Raw genomic sequence first — 13,310 nt, 5'->3', positions numbered from 1 at the left:
CCTGATCATTATCTTATTAGTGAATGAAACTCAATTACCTGACATTCTCAGCAAACGAATAAACGCAACACAAGAAGGACGGAGTGTGAAAAAAACACACTGGAGTCAGAACGGAGCAAATGAATAGAGGTGTGAATAATAGTTTGGTACTTTTCTCCACATGCTTTGACTCACAAACGAGCGAATCTATTAGGTCTCGTAATGTTTTATATGTGTCCAGTTTATTGAATTTGTCTGTCTTTGTCCAATTATGAACATATTTTCAAATATTTGTATTTTTTTATTTGTGTGAGGCAAATTTTATTCCAATTATTATGTTTACATTTCCTTTAGATACATTAATTGGTTCGGTTGTTGATCTTTAGGTCTTTGTCCGAAACCTAAGGCCGTGTTCAGACTTGACTTCTTTCCTGACAAGAAAAAGTTGACAAAGCCGCTTTTTTAGTTGAAAACTTTTTTGCAGCGGTTGGTTACAGGTAGCAGCAGAACGCCATGACTTCGGAGGCAGCATCTGTGCATGAAGGCAGCTCGGAGAAACAGATAGGCAGCGTTACAGAAGTCTATTTGAATTACAAACAGAAAGTGTCTTTGCAAGAACTATTCACATATATAAAAACTACAATACTAATTTCTCGCTATCGGTGCGAGAAATTAGTGCAAATTTCAGAAATGCAATCGTTGAAAATTAAACTTACATTTATACAAAAGTATGCTCCAACGGGCGTTTCAGCCGCCATTTTATTTTCCCGACCTTGAGCCTTCTCGACCAATCAGGTTTCTCAAATGTTGTTATGGAAACGACATGTCTCTGTCATTGGTTAGCTGTGAAAAAGTTTTACTTTTTTCAACCTCAAAAAGTGCTCTGAGCTGCAGAAAAAGATGCCGGCTTTGGCGTTTAAAAAAGCACTCAGGATGTAACAATGTACAAGAGACGCTAGCAGCTTCAAAAGAGAAGTCAAGTCTGAACACGGCCAGCAAATTTTCGCTGTTTTTAATGTTTTTCAAAAAACATTAATAAATGATTCCATAGTGTGTTGTCGAAGTATACATGCACTTTTTACAGGTTAGATTGTAAAACCTAGTAACAAATATAAAGAGTGACTAATAATAATAATTTATGGCAAGTAAAAAAAATTATTCATGAAATGTGGAGATACAATGTTTCAGAAGGACATTAATTTAGGTTTCCTTCCTAATTTTCAGTTTCAAGGTAAAAAACAACGTTTAAATGTCACGAACAGGCAATTTGGTTTAATGTTTATAAATAGAATGTCATTTATGTTATAAAAAACATTTTATATTTATTTTTTGTGTAATAGTAAGCTGTGCCTGTGTTATTAGTTTTGAGCGGTTGTTATCTGGGAATAACAAATCTCCAAATGTCTCGACTGGCCAATCAGAATCAAGTATTCCAACGAGCCGTGTAATAAAGAAACTATGATGGAAATATTTAAAAAAGTTTTTTAGCCAACAGTCTAAAGTATTAGCATATACAGAAAGATTTAAAACTCCCCTACTTGTGGTTGAAAAGTTTGCATGTGTGGGAGGTGTTAATACAATTTATTGGCAAATCTGGTGTGTACATCTGGGAATTGATGCATTTTGTTTTGATGACAGTTTTAATCATGCAGTGTATATCCAACTGTTCAACTAAATCCCCATGCACATGACGTCAATCTGTTTATCACCCCGCCTATAGACAAATGCAAATTTGTCACGCCAAATACAGTTTGCATGACATATTACTATATTTTCAAGGATGGTTATGAGAAGATTATGAAAGAATATATCATGTCAACAAATTGGTGCCAAATAACGGCAGACGGGTTTTATTTTTGGCTCAACAATCCTTTTACTGTAAATGGGCAATTCCAGTGTTATGGATGTGACATATTAAGGCAAAACGTGAAATGTAAATTCTCAGAGAATTCATTTATTACTTGGGGTGTGACGAGATCTTGTGGCACGAGATCCTACTGGTCTCACGAGAACGCGATATTGAAATTTAACCCGTGCGACCTCAAATATATTTGGGAGCATTTGTGCGAGTGCATGTTTTTTTATGGTGCAATCTGTTTTCATTACAGTACAGAACATGCTAATACATACACACAAAGTATGTCCGTGCTGTGAGCGACAGTGACCAGTCCAGCCAATTATCGACAACGTGACACCACGCAGCTGAACAGCAGCTGACTTTATCACAAGAATAGCAATTGCAAGATGACATTGCATTCTTTAAAAAAAAAATCCCAGGCAAACCTTTTCAAAAAGCAATCGACTTTATCCTACATATGTACAACGTAAGAATATAACAACGTGTTTATGTAGTTGTAACTGTTTCTCTGAATGGTATAATGAAAAGTCTGTGGCTGTGTAATGAAAATTCAGTCAGTGGAGGAAGGAGGATTGACAGTGTGATATGATTGCTTTCCCCTAACACACCCCATTTTAAGCGCATTACATGCTTGGTGTTTGTGGTATTTTGATTAAAAATCTGATTTTAGCATTTCGAGAAAACAACAACACCTCTTTAATAAAAGCATAATTTTAGGTCAATTATTTGCCTGTCAGTTAAGTTTGTGACAAAACATTTTGCGGTGTTTACATATTGTTTATTCCTTAAAATTGAAATTGAATTTGTTTCACAAAGTACAAGTTGATTTTTAAAATGCCTTCATTTTTGTTGCATTTTGTGTTTTTAAGGGAAACAAAGATTGTTCCTATATATTTCATAATTGAGGATTTCTTTAAACGTCAAAAAAATCTTGTATTGTTTCTTTCTCGTGAACCCAGTCTCGTGTTTCGTCTCATCTCGCGGGATAAGTGTCTCTTCACAGCCCAATTTATTAATAATTAATTGAATCATCTGTTTATATTTTACTAAACCCCTAATGAGTCAAGACATCAGAAAAATTTCCGTCTATGCACAAGATGTCTTTTATAGAAGAGGGGAAAATCCATACGTTATAGATGTGACCAAAATGTACAAACCGGAATAAATAATACCCATCAAACGAATAAGCGCTGGCTCTTTAGAGAACAATAAATTTGTTATTATATTTAAATTTTCATGTGCCTATTTAGGATAAATATGGATAGATATGTATGTGATAATTCACTTACTTGACTATGGAAAGCTATACTGTAAAGACACGAGTATTTAAATCACAAAATGATGTTATCTGATCTACCAGTATGGTGAAAACAAAACTTTTAAACTACTTTCACACAACAGATTGATGAAAACATATGAATATAATTAAGACACGTGAAGATAGTTTCAGAACTGTTTAACTCAAAGTGAATCATAAATTTGTCGTTAGAGTTTCTGGGAACGCTGCAGATGTTATTTACAGTTCATGACCCTGAGCATATCAGCCCCCACTTTCCCATAAAGTCACTGCCCCAGCTGACGTGAACTCAATTAAAACAACAAACTGCCAATGACAGTTAAGGCTTTACAAACATGACCGGGCTGTGCATTTCTCCTTTCCTCATCACAAAAACAAACAGCCGTGCCCGGGCGGCAGGCGCTTCTCTTAAGCGTATTGGGGCTAGTAATCGACAAGCAGGAGGAATGCACGAACGAGCGAAGGTCGCGGCGGGTCGCTCGTGTCATTTCTAGCGTTTGTTTACCGCTGGGCTATCGATGCCCTGTCTGAAATCCCCCCTGGAGATGTGTGTTAAATAATGGAAGAAGAACAACACCGGATCAAACAGCCACGCAGGGCTCTATCTTTCCATCGGTCTCTCGGCCGCCCAGCCTCTCGTCTTGTGATCCAGACCTCTCAAGGTTAAACAGGGAAGGAAAATGAAACGGGAGACAAAATTCAAGCATCACCGTGTTTTTGATACAGGCCAGGGGTCAATACAAGAGGACCGGGGTGACGCATTAGTGAGAAGCAGACGGAAAATCACATTGTCCACATGATGCTGTCATGGCTCTTGAGATTTAAAGGGATATTCACCTAAAAATATAAATTCTGTGTAAACATGAACACATTGGACAATAATTGATCATGTTTAACTGCTTTTTACCCAAAATTTTGTCCCATGGAAGCATTTTATGGAGTTTTTGATTCTTTTGATGCTTGAAAATATTCATGCACTTTAAAATGTCATTATATGGACAAAAAAACTGTATTTTATTATTTAGTATATAAAAGCGAAATATCACTAGGTGTCTAAGTCATATGAACTCGTACATTGTGAATCATACACAAGCGTGTTATACAAAAAGAAGCCCCGCCCCTAAACCTAACATCACTGGCGAGAAAGCAGATTATCAGCAAAAATTTGCAATCTCGTAAAAAGTTACGTTTTTGTAGTGAAATTGTGTTGGGTGGATGAAAACTCGAGTAATCTTTTACGTTGTCGCTCTCAAATTTTATCCTCAGACGTGTGCAGCATATTTAGTTACAACACACATTGAATCAATCGCCTTTGACACTTTTTTTAAATCCCAACACGATTGCCACAGAGAAAGATGATCAATAAAAAATGTCTGTTCCTCACACAAAGATAGCCATGGTCACTATGAACTTTTTGGAAAAAGCTGCATACAGACGCTTTTGTGCTTCACGAAAAAATATTAACAGCAGTCGAGAACATGATGGTGAGCAAACAGTGACAGAATTGACATTTTAAAACACAGCCTGAGAGCGTATAAGGACACAGAAGAGCCTTGTGTGCGAGCGCTTTATGGATCAATATGTCTAGATATGCCTTAAATCCCAATGCAGACAGAGATAGCCCATAACAATAACATCAATGCCACCCGCACCTGCAGGCCGTGCCCTTACAATAAAGCTGTTACACTCGAAATACATTTACTTTCATAGATTTTTAGGAAACACTCCCTTTGAAACAGAGTTTGTATCAAACTTTTAGAGAGGATCCGTTTGCAAGGATGGGAGTTCTTGGTAGTCATTGTTAAATAGCAGTTAATCGCACATCTGTAGCTTTACATCAACTGAACTGTTTTCCATGTATACAAAATATTGCCAAGTTTTATAAATTAACCATAATAATGAAAAAATGTGTTTGTGATTATTATTAAATATAATTCTTTATTAGACATTATTCAATTCTCTTTAATTAAACTGTAAACCCTTGGCATGTTCATAATAAATATGTAGACGGTTTAATTTTAACAACATTAACAAATGTGACTGCACATGCGCTCTTTTGTGACCCCAATTGAGCTTCTGGTACACATTCACAAACAATAGAGCTCATGTAGATTATTTCTGATAACAATCAAAAGAAATCGAGAAGAAGGTTACTTGGCTTGACTTGTCTCTCCAATATTTTGAATTTAGACTGCGATACCAAGCTCAACCGCTAGATGTCAATGAACCATACGATTTGTTTAAATGCGACAAATCTACAGGACCCATTTAACAAATTTAATAAAATGAACATACAACAAACTTTTACAAATTGTTTATTTAATACAATTATTATACATTAAAATAATAAAACATATTAATATTAACATAAATTAAATATAAATACTTTTATATATATATATATATATATTATAAGACACTAGCCATACACAAACCGGAAGTTAACTGGGGGTCAGGCACACGCGCTTCCAATGAAACCGTCTATATTAATATTTATCTGTATTTTTATTTATTTATTTACATATTATTATCACTAATGGCCAAAAGGGATTGCAATCTGTTTATTTGAGTGGTTTTACTTGTCTGAACATAACAACTTTAAAGTGTCTAGCAGTGACGTTGCGAATTTTAAACAGCGGCTCACTTCCATATTTTGTGAGACAGTTATATTTTCTTTCTTGTTGGTAATAAAGAACTAATAAGTGATTTTTCGGCCGACTGGGTACCAAACCTGGAGTGCCACTGATGGATGCCCCATCGCAAAACACTCTCCTCACGGCTCTCCTTCAACACCACCATCTCTCTTCTGTTCCCTCTCTTGCTCTCATGCTCCGACTTTCACTCCCTTGCTGAGTTTTAATAGTGCTGACATCTTCCTGTGAGAACAATTATTGACACTGACAGTTACCACAATAATGAGATTTATTGAGAGAGAGAACGAAAGAAAGCATACGGCATGGACAGATGTTCCTTTGTTGAAAAAAACAGGACAGAGGTTGAACATCATTTGGAAACAGAACCTTCAATTTGTCCTTACTGGAGTTCACAACAGAGGGAGGAGCCTGTTCATGAAAATTACACCAATGACATTGCACCTGACTATTCTTCAAACTGGAACAAACATTATTTCTCACTTTAACCTTGTAAAACCTACAAAGTTTGATCTCAGCTCTTCCAGGAGCCTATTTGAATTTGATTTAAAGACGAGCATCACTGCGCACTTCTCAGCCTGAAGTGAAGAACACTTGAAGTGAGTGCTCTGAAGGATGCAGAGCATTACTGTCTCTTAAATCTGATATATTTGGAACTCTCTATACATAAAGACATGCATCACTGACACTATTTTCAAATTGAAATGTCTGTTTTTGCATGATCAATTTCAAAATGTCAAGAGTGCCATCTCCTTGTGTGGTTTTGACGTTTCAACAATATAGTTAAATTGAACACACACTTTATCGGCTTGTTAATCTTTAAAGTTTACACTGGTTGGTGTTGATTATAATTTTTGAACACTAAATGTTATAAAAAGGTATTAATTATTATCTATTGAGAAGTTTGTTTTTAATTTTCTCTCTTGTGTGCATTACAGTCAAAACTGTTTGTTATTTATTTGTGTCTTTTTAGCAAGGTTTGAATAGCACAGTGGTCAACTACTGTTGTTTTAATTGTGCTTTATAAATTTTGATTGAAATTATATGTTTTTCTATATTTTTATTTGCCTTTCTGCATTCAAAATAACAACAGAATGTAGTATGGAAAAATGAAACGTTGCATCAACGTTTCTACAAAGTAAGTATGTTTGCAGGGTCTACAGGTGGAGTCCCTGATAAACGCTCTATCCTTTTTTATTTTCTCAAATTGTTGTTTTTCTAAAAAAACTTTTCACACAGTAACAAAGTGGCCTTACCGGACTTATTGGCGAAATGCGATAAGTGACAGTGGATTTTATCTAAGAAAGGGTTTCTAATAGATCATGTTGTGGTGTCACCTCACACCGTCACATAAAATGTCTGAATAGGTGTTAAAGTGTTAATTTTCATTAAATTATCAAAACAACTTTTCTGTTAAATACACAAATGTAATGTTCACATGAGCAATGATGCTTCATCTTCTTAGCAGTTAGGGCTAATTCACACTGATCCAACAACCACTCAATCCACTCAAATTTAGAAAGAATTAGTTTGTTGATATTTGTTTGTGTATGTGGTCGGTGTGAATTACGGTAGCCGTAAAATACCTTTCACACATCGGTGCCAAAATACCGGTCATTTTAATGTTGTTTTTTTTTGGCAAATGATTACATCCATAGACTTTAAACCGTACAACCGAAAGTTACTAGTAATGTGATAACTTCTTTGAAATCTTCCAGCACCAATTTACTTGTGTTTTTGTTGTGTATTTTAATCTACAGTAAATTACTGGAAATATTCCTTGAAAGACTGTTTAGTGTAAAAAGGGAATTTGTTGTATCTCATTTGCTGTGTACAGTATTTTAACCTGTTGATTTACACCCTAGACTCCAAATGACTTAAAAGAGCTTTAGGAGACAGAACACACACACAGCACAGTCCACCATACAGTGTAATGGGAAATACACACTCTAACTGAATCTACATCATTCAGCCTGTACCACACATTAGTTTAAACTTACGTGGAAAGAGGCAAAGATTCTCTAGTCAACAAGAAAAGAAAAAAAAGACTAACTGTAGAATTACTGACAAAAAGATCCATTTCAATTGTTGCCAAGCAGATGGTTAAATTACAGCACTTACACAAACTCATCTGGATCATAGTCGCGTGCTACTCTCCACGAGAGCCTTCGACAAAAGTATAGCTCCTCTGCTCTCTTCTGCATGTTACGCGGCAGGGTTGGTGAAGAAGGATGTCAAGATGCTGACACTTCATTCTTTGTGCTCGACTTTAAATACAGAAGATTAAGAAAAGAAGACATTGCAGGTGTGTCTGCATGGCATAGTGAAGCAATCTTTCCACATTTACTCAAGTCATCGTTTCTAATTTGCCGGATCATACTTGAAGAAAATGCATCTTCCTGAAAATTACTTTTGAGAGGTTTTGAATGATCTTAGAAGCAAGAAACAACTGCCTTCAAGAGACGTCATTTTACCTCCTATCTCTTCCTTCTGTCTAGCTCTCTTGTAATTGTGTCGTCTCTCTGGTAATGAAGAGAACATTAATCTCTGAACTGTTCTGACATCTACATTGTTACAGTGTTTGCTCTGACAGCACGGAATAAAACACACAAGAGTGTGGGTAATACAAATCACTTTTTCAACATTCAGGTGATGCTTAGTTTATACATTTTTATGGGACCTTTTTACAGGGCAGGTCTATACTGGCATCTGATAAAGAAGTTTACACATCTACAGTATGCTATTATACAACCCAAATGGCTCACACTGAGTGACAAAACCAGATAAAACCTTCACTAACAGCTGATGTAAGAGAATCAATTGTCACACAAGATCCAGTCATCTAGTTGACACAAAACTGTTGTTGCATTTAAAGGTTAATCGTGTCATATTTGGGATGTCAAACGAATACCCGGAAAAAAAAATTAGGTCATAATTTATTCACCCTAATGCCAAACCTGTTTACTAAAAAAAGCTGTTGAATCAAATAATAACATTATAAGTAGGCATGTCAATATGACATCTTGTGTGTTCATCAGTTTAGAGTGAAACTGAATATTAACAGTAAAGAACAAGTAATGGCACTTAATTTTGTCTATTGAGATTTCATTTCATTCCATAAATCATGTGAGAATGATGAGTTTATTTTTATATTCAATGCCAAAGGTTTTATGGTATTTAATGGTTCCAGAGAGAACACTGAAGTTCACATTTAAAATGATCTTAACATTTGACTTCAAATACGAGAAAAATGCCAGGTGAGTTAATATTTTAAAAGGTTTCAATACGAATTCACTAATTTCTCATTAAATGTATCTAAACAAATCATAAATTCAATCTAAATGTTTTTTTACATATTTATTAATACAGCGGGGAAAATAAGTATTTGACACATCAGCATTTTTATCAGTAAAGGGATTTCTAAGTGGGCTATGGACACAAAATTTCCACCAGATGTAGCCATCAAGCCAAATATTGGGAATACGTATTGAACACACTTTATTTAATACTTTGTAGAAAAGCGTTTGTTGGTGATTACAGCTTCTAGATGCCTCGTGTATGGAGAGACCAGTCGTCTGCATTGCTCATGAGTGATTCTGGCCCATTCCTCCACACAAATGGTCTTTAAATCTTGAAGATTCCTTGGGCCTCTTTTATGAACTTTGATCTTCAGTTCTTTCCATCGATTTTCTATGGGATTTAGGTCAGGTGATTGACTGGGCCATTCAAGCAGCTTGATTTTCTGTCTTTGAAACCACTTCATTGTGTCCTTGGCCTTGTGTTTGGGATCATTGTCTTGCTGAAATGTCCACCCTCTTTTCATTTTCAGCTTTCTGGTAGATGGCAGCAGATTTTTATCCAGAATGTCCCGGTACATTTCTCCATTCATCCTGCCTTCAATAATATGAAGTCTGCCAGTACCCCTTGCTGAAAAGCAGCCCCAAAACATGATGCTTCCACCCCCAAACTTAACTGTTGGTATGATGTTCTTGGGGTGGTGGGCAGTGCCATGTCTTCTCCAAACACGGTGTGTAGAATAACTGCCAAAAAGTTCAATTTTGCTTTCATCTGACCATACTACAGTCTCCCAATAATCCACAGGCTTCTCCAAATGCTCTTTCGTAAACTTTAACCGAGCCTCAACATGCTTTTTGTTCAGCAATGGAGTCTTGCTTGGTGAGCGTGCATGAATGCCATGGCGGTTCAGTGCATTGCATATAGTTTTCTTTGAAACAACAGTACCTGCTGATTCAAGGTCTTCCTGAAGTTCTGCCCGAGTGGTTCTTGGAGAACTCTCCTGATTATTCTTTGGACTCCTCGGACAGGGATCTTACGTGGAGCACCTGATCATGGCCGGTTTATGGTGAACTGATGATCTTTCCATTTCCGGATAATGCCCCCCACAGTGCTCAGAGGAACATTCGGCATTCTGAAAATGTGCCTATAGCCATTCCCATCAAAATGCTTTTCAACGATAAGATTACACAGATCTACAGAGAGTTGTTTGCTTTTACCCATCATGAAGTCTTTCCTGTGTGCCTCCTAGGTAATGAGAAGCCTTTATAGGCCATCAATTAGGACTAAAGCAGCTGATATCAATTAGTACTGATAGGGGGCAGGGTTTCTCTCTCAATACTGACAGATTTCAGGTGATCTCCTGGCTTTCTATGCCATTTTGCACCTTGATACCTTCATGTGTTCAATACTTATTCCCTGGGTCATTTCACTTTATTTATTATGACTGAACTTGTATACTTAAATGTTCTGATTTCTTTGTATGAATTCAATATTTGGCTTGATGGTTACATCTGGTGGAAATTTTGTGCCAATAGCCCACTTAGAAATCCCCTTACTGATAAAAATGCTGATGTGTCAAATACTTATTTCCCCCGCTGTATATCTACTCATGTATGTATATGTTTCTATTAATTTTTTTGCAATTTTAAAAGTTTCTCAGACAAAGTTGGTACTTAAAACTAATTTAAATCTAGGCCACGAAAGAGCTACCTTTAGCATCAACATTATTTAAAAGGCACTGAGCACAGATTTCACGTTTTTATTGTGTCTTTCCTGCATTAAATTGAATAAAATGCTACAAATATGTCTGTGATAAGTAAACACAATTGTAGAACAAGTCAGATTGACCTGACCAGGTATAAAACTATTGTGACACATAAACTTGTTTATTATTTTGCTTTAACGTCTGTTTTTTGCTATTTTGTGTTGCTATTAGAACGTTATAGTAAAGTGCACAGGTGCACAATTGTGGCTAAGAAGTAATAAAACAAAAAATCACATTTTCCCACATTTGCTTTGTTTTCTAACTATTGAACAGTATACTTTCAAACCAGTGCTTGAAATGGGCCGGTACGCAATGGTTCATAGTACTTCTCTATTTTAATCTTTAGCCTACCTTCACTTTTTCTTGCGTACCTGCACTTCTCGCATGTTGCTGGTACTTCGCCTTTCCGAGTCAAAGCGTCATTGTATGGGTGATTGCCTAGAGCCACGGTGGTAGCATTAGCAGTTACATTTTTGGGCAAAAGATTGCAGGCTTTCCATCTAGTGTCTTTGGCACAGAGATGCCTAATTTCTACATTTTGACTTATCAAACAGGGTTTTCGGAATTCCAGCCAATCAAATTACAGAGGCCAGGCAGCAGTGTGACCAATAAAACTAAAGATGACATAACGTTCATCCAATTAAATTGAAGACAGTCTGTAGGCGGGTGCTATTTGACTGTGACTGTGTAGTGAGAAGGCAAACATAAAGCCAACGGTCTAACAATCCAAACCTTTTTTCCCTCTACAAATAATGTATCAAACAATTATTCAATATCAATCATCTCTAATATCTGCTTACAGTCTCTTTTCTGTCAGACTTTTGTCTATATTGCAACTCAACATTAACTTATGCCTGAGACAAACTACATTATTTAACACACTTATGTACAAAAGTTAGATAACAGTAAACATTTTGAGAATCAAAGACTGCAAAAAGCTTTGTCTGTATGAGATCTGCTCCTTGATGTAGTTTGCTTTTTGCCTTCATTTTACATTTACTGTACATATGCAAATTTACAAGTTGTGTCTAAAAATTACATGTTACAAATCACAATTAAATATATGACTGGAACAAAAAATACCGTACAAAGGAAATGTTAAAAGGTTTAATCTAAAATACTGAAAACATTTTAAGGCAGAATTTATGTGCCCCTGAGGCAAATTTGTTCAGCATGAGGAGATGGACTCTCTCTTAAAATTTTAAGTCTCGAGCTCAAATGAGGCCGACACTTAGAATATTGCAAATTTAACCGCTAGTTGCCTGGCAACCATCCATCCTATCAGTCCCAAAATTACAAAAATGCAATTAGATGGTAGACGCTTCACACATGCAACGTTTAGTGAGTTTTAGCAGTGATAAAGAGCTTTTTTCAAAGTGAGCCAGTCTCATAATAACAAGTCAAACTACACTCCATAAAAAACATTGGAGTGTCAATCTCAGAAACGGATCCTATCACACGCTGAGTGTTAAAAACATTTTAACCTTCTGTTGGAAAACTTTTACTAATTTCTAATGCAGCATCCTTACTGCCATGCAACTAAGTTTATTTATAATAAAACATATTTAGTCTGCTATATTTAGGCTTGTTGCAGTGCATTGTGGGAGTGACTTTTCTGTGAAAGGTACACCAAATGTGGTCAGAATGAGATATCTTATCAGGGAACATCATTCATTTCCCTTCTGTTTGGGACAGAATGCAGGGATATGTCGCTATAAAAGGCCGCCTCTGTAGACCGCTTACTGGATTTGGGAACAGAGAATTTGTTGAATGTTGTTGATTTCAAGAAGGAAAAGAACTGCAATAACAAAATCCAAGACAGCCACGGGGAAAAGAAGACAGTCCATCAGACTGCTGTCCCACAAAAGAATAGCACAGGAGTCCAGAGACAAATCACAGAGTAACAGACAACAAAAAACTGTTAGAACATAACAAAATAAAACAACCATAAGAGAGAGACAGACAAAAATAAAGGCTTGTATATGTGTGTGTGTGTGTGTTTGACCTTGATAAATGTAAGCTTGTCTGATGAGATTTCATAGTCCTGAGCAGTAGACGAGAAGATCGTCTTCCGTGGCTTAACACTCTATCGTTCCAGCCCTCTTGCCCATCAGCGTCTTATTGATTTTCTTTCTTTTTAATCAGTCGGTTTTATCAGATGGAATCGTGCTGTACATCAAATATGAAATATTCATAGCCGTGGCTGGCTGTCAGTAAATAAATACTTGAATAATAACCTCGTACACACCAAACCAAACACACACACACACACACATCATTTACTGTGTAAACCACAACTGTCCGGCTACACACATACAAATTCTGTATGAAAGTGTTTCTTTGTTCTGCCAAACCAATAGGAGATATTTTGAAGAATGTGGGAAACCAGTCAATTCTGGGTTACCGTTGACTAACATATTTTTTCTTCCTACTATGATGGTTAATAGTTCCCCAGAAACTGTT

General features: G+C 36.3%; 1 protein-coding gene across 1 annotated transcript in view; it reads right to left on the bottom strand.

Annotated features, from left to right (window-relative positions):
• LOC130434877 (exostosin-1) overlaps positions 1–13,310 on the bottom strand; it is a 171,473-nt gene that overhangs the window by 70,628 nt on the left and 87,535 nt on the right. The window lies entirely within an intron of this gene.

The sequence above is a fragment of the Triplophysa dalaica genome, chromosome 13, assembly GCF_015846415.1.
Source record: "Triplophysa dalaica isolate WHDGS20190420 chromosome 13, ASM1584641v1, whole genome shotgun sequence".
NCBI lineage: Eukaryota > Metazoa > Chordata > Actinopteri > Cypriniformes > Nemacheilidae > Triplophysa > Triplophysa dalaica.
Note: the sequence above shows the minus strand (reverse complement) of the source record. Positions and strands in the feature narration are given on the sequence as shown.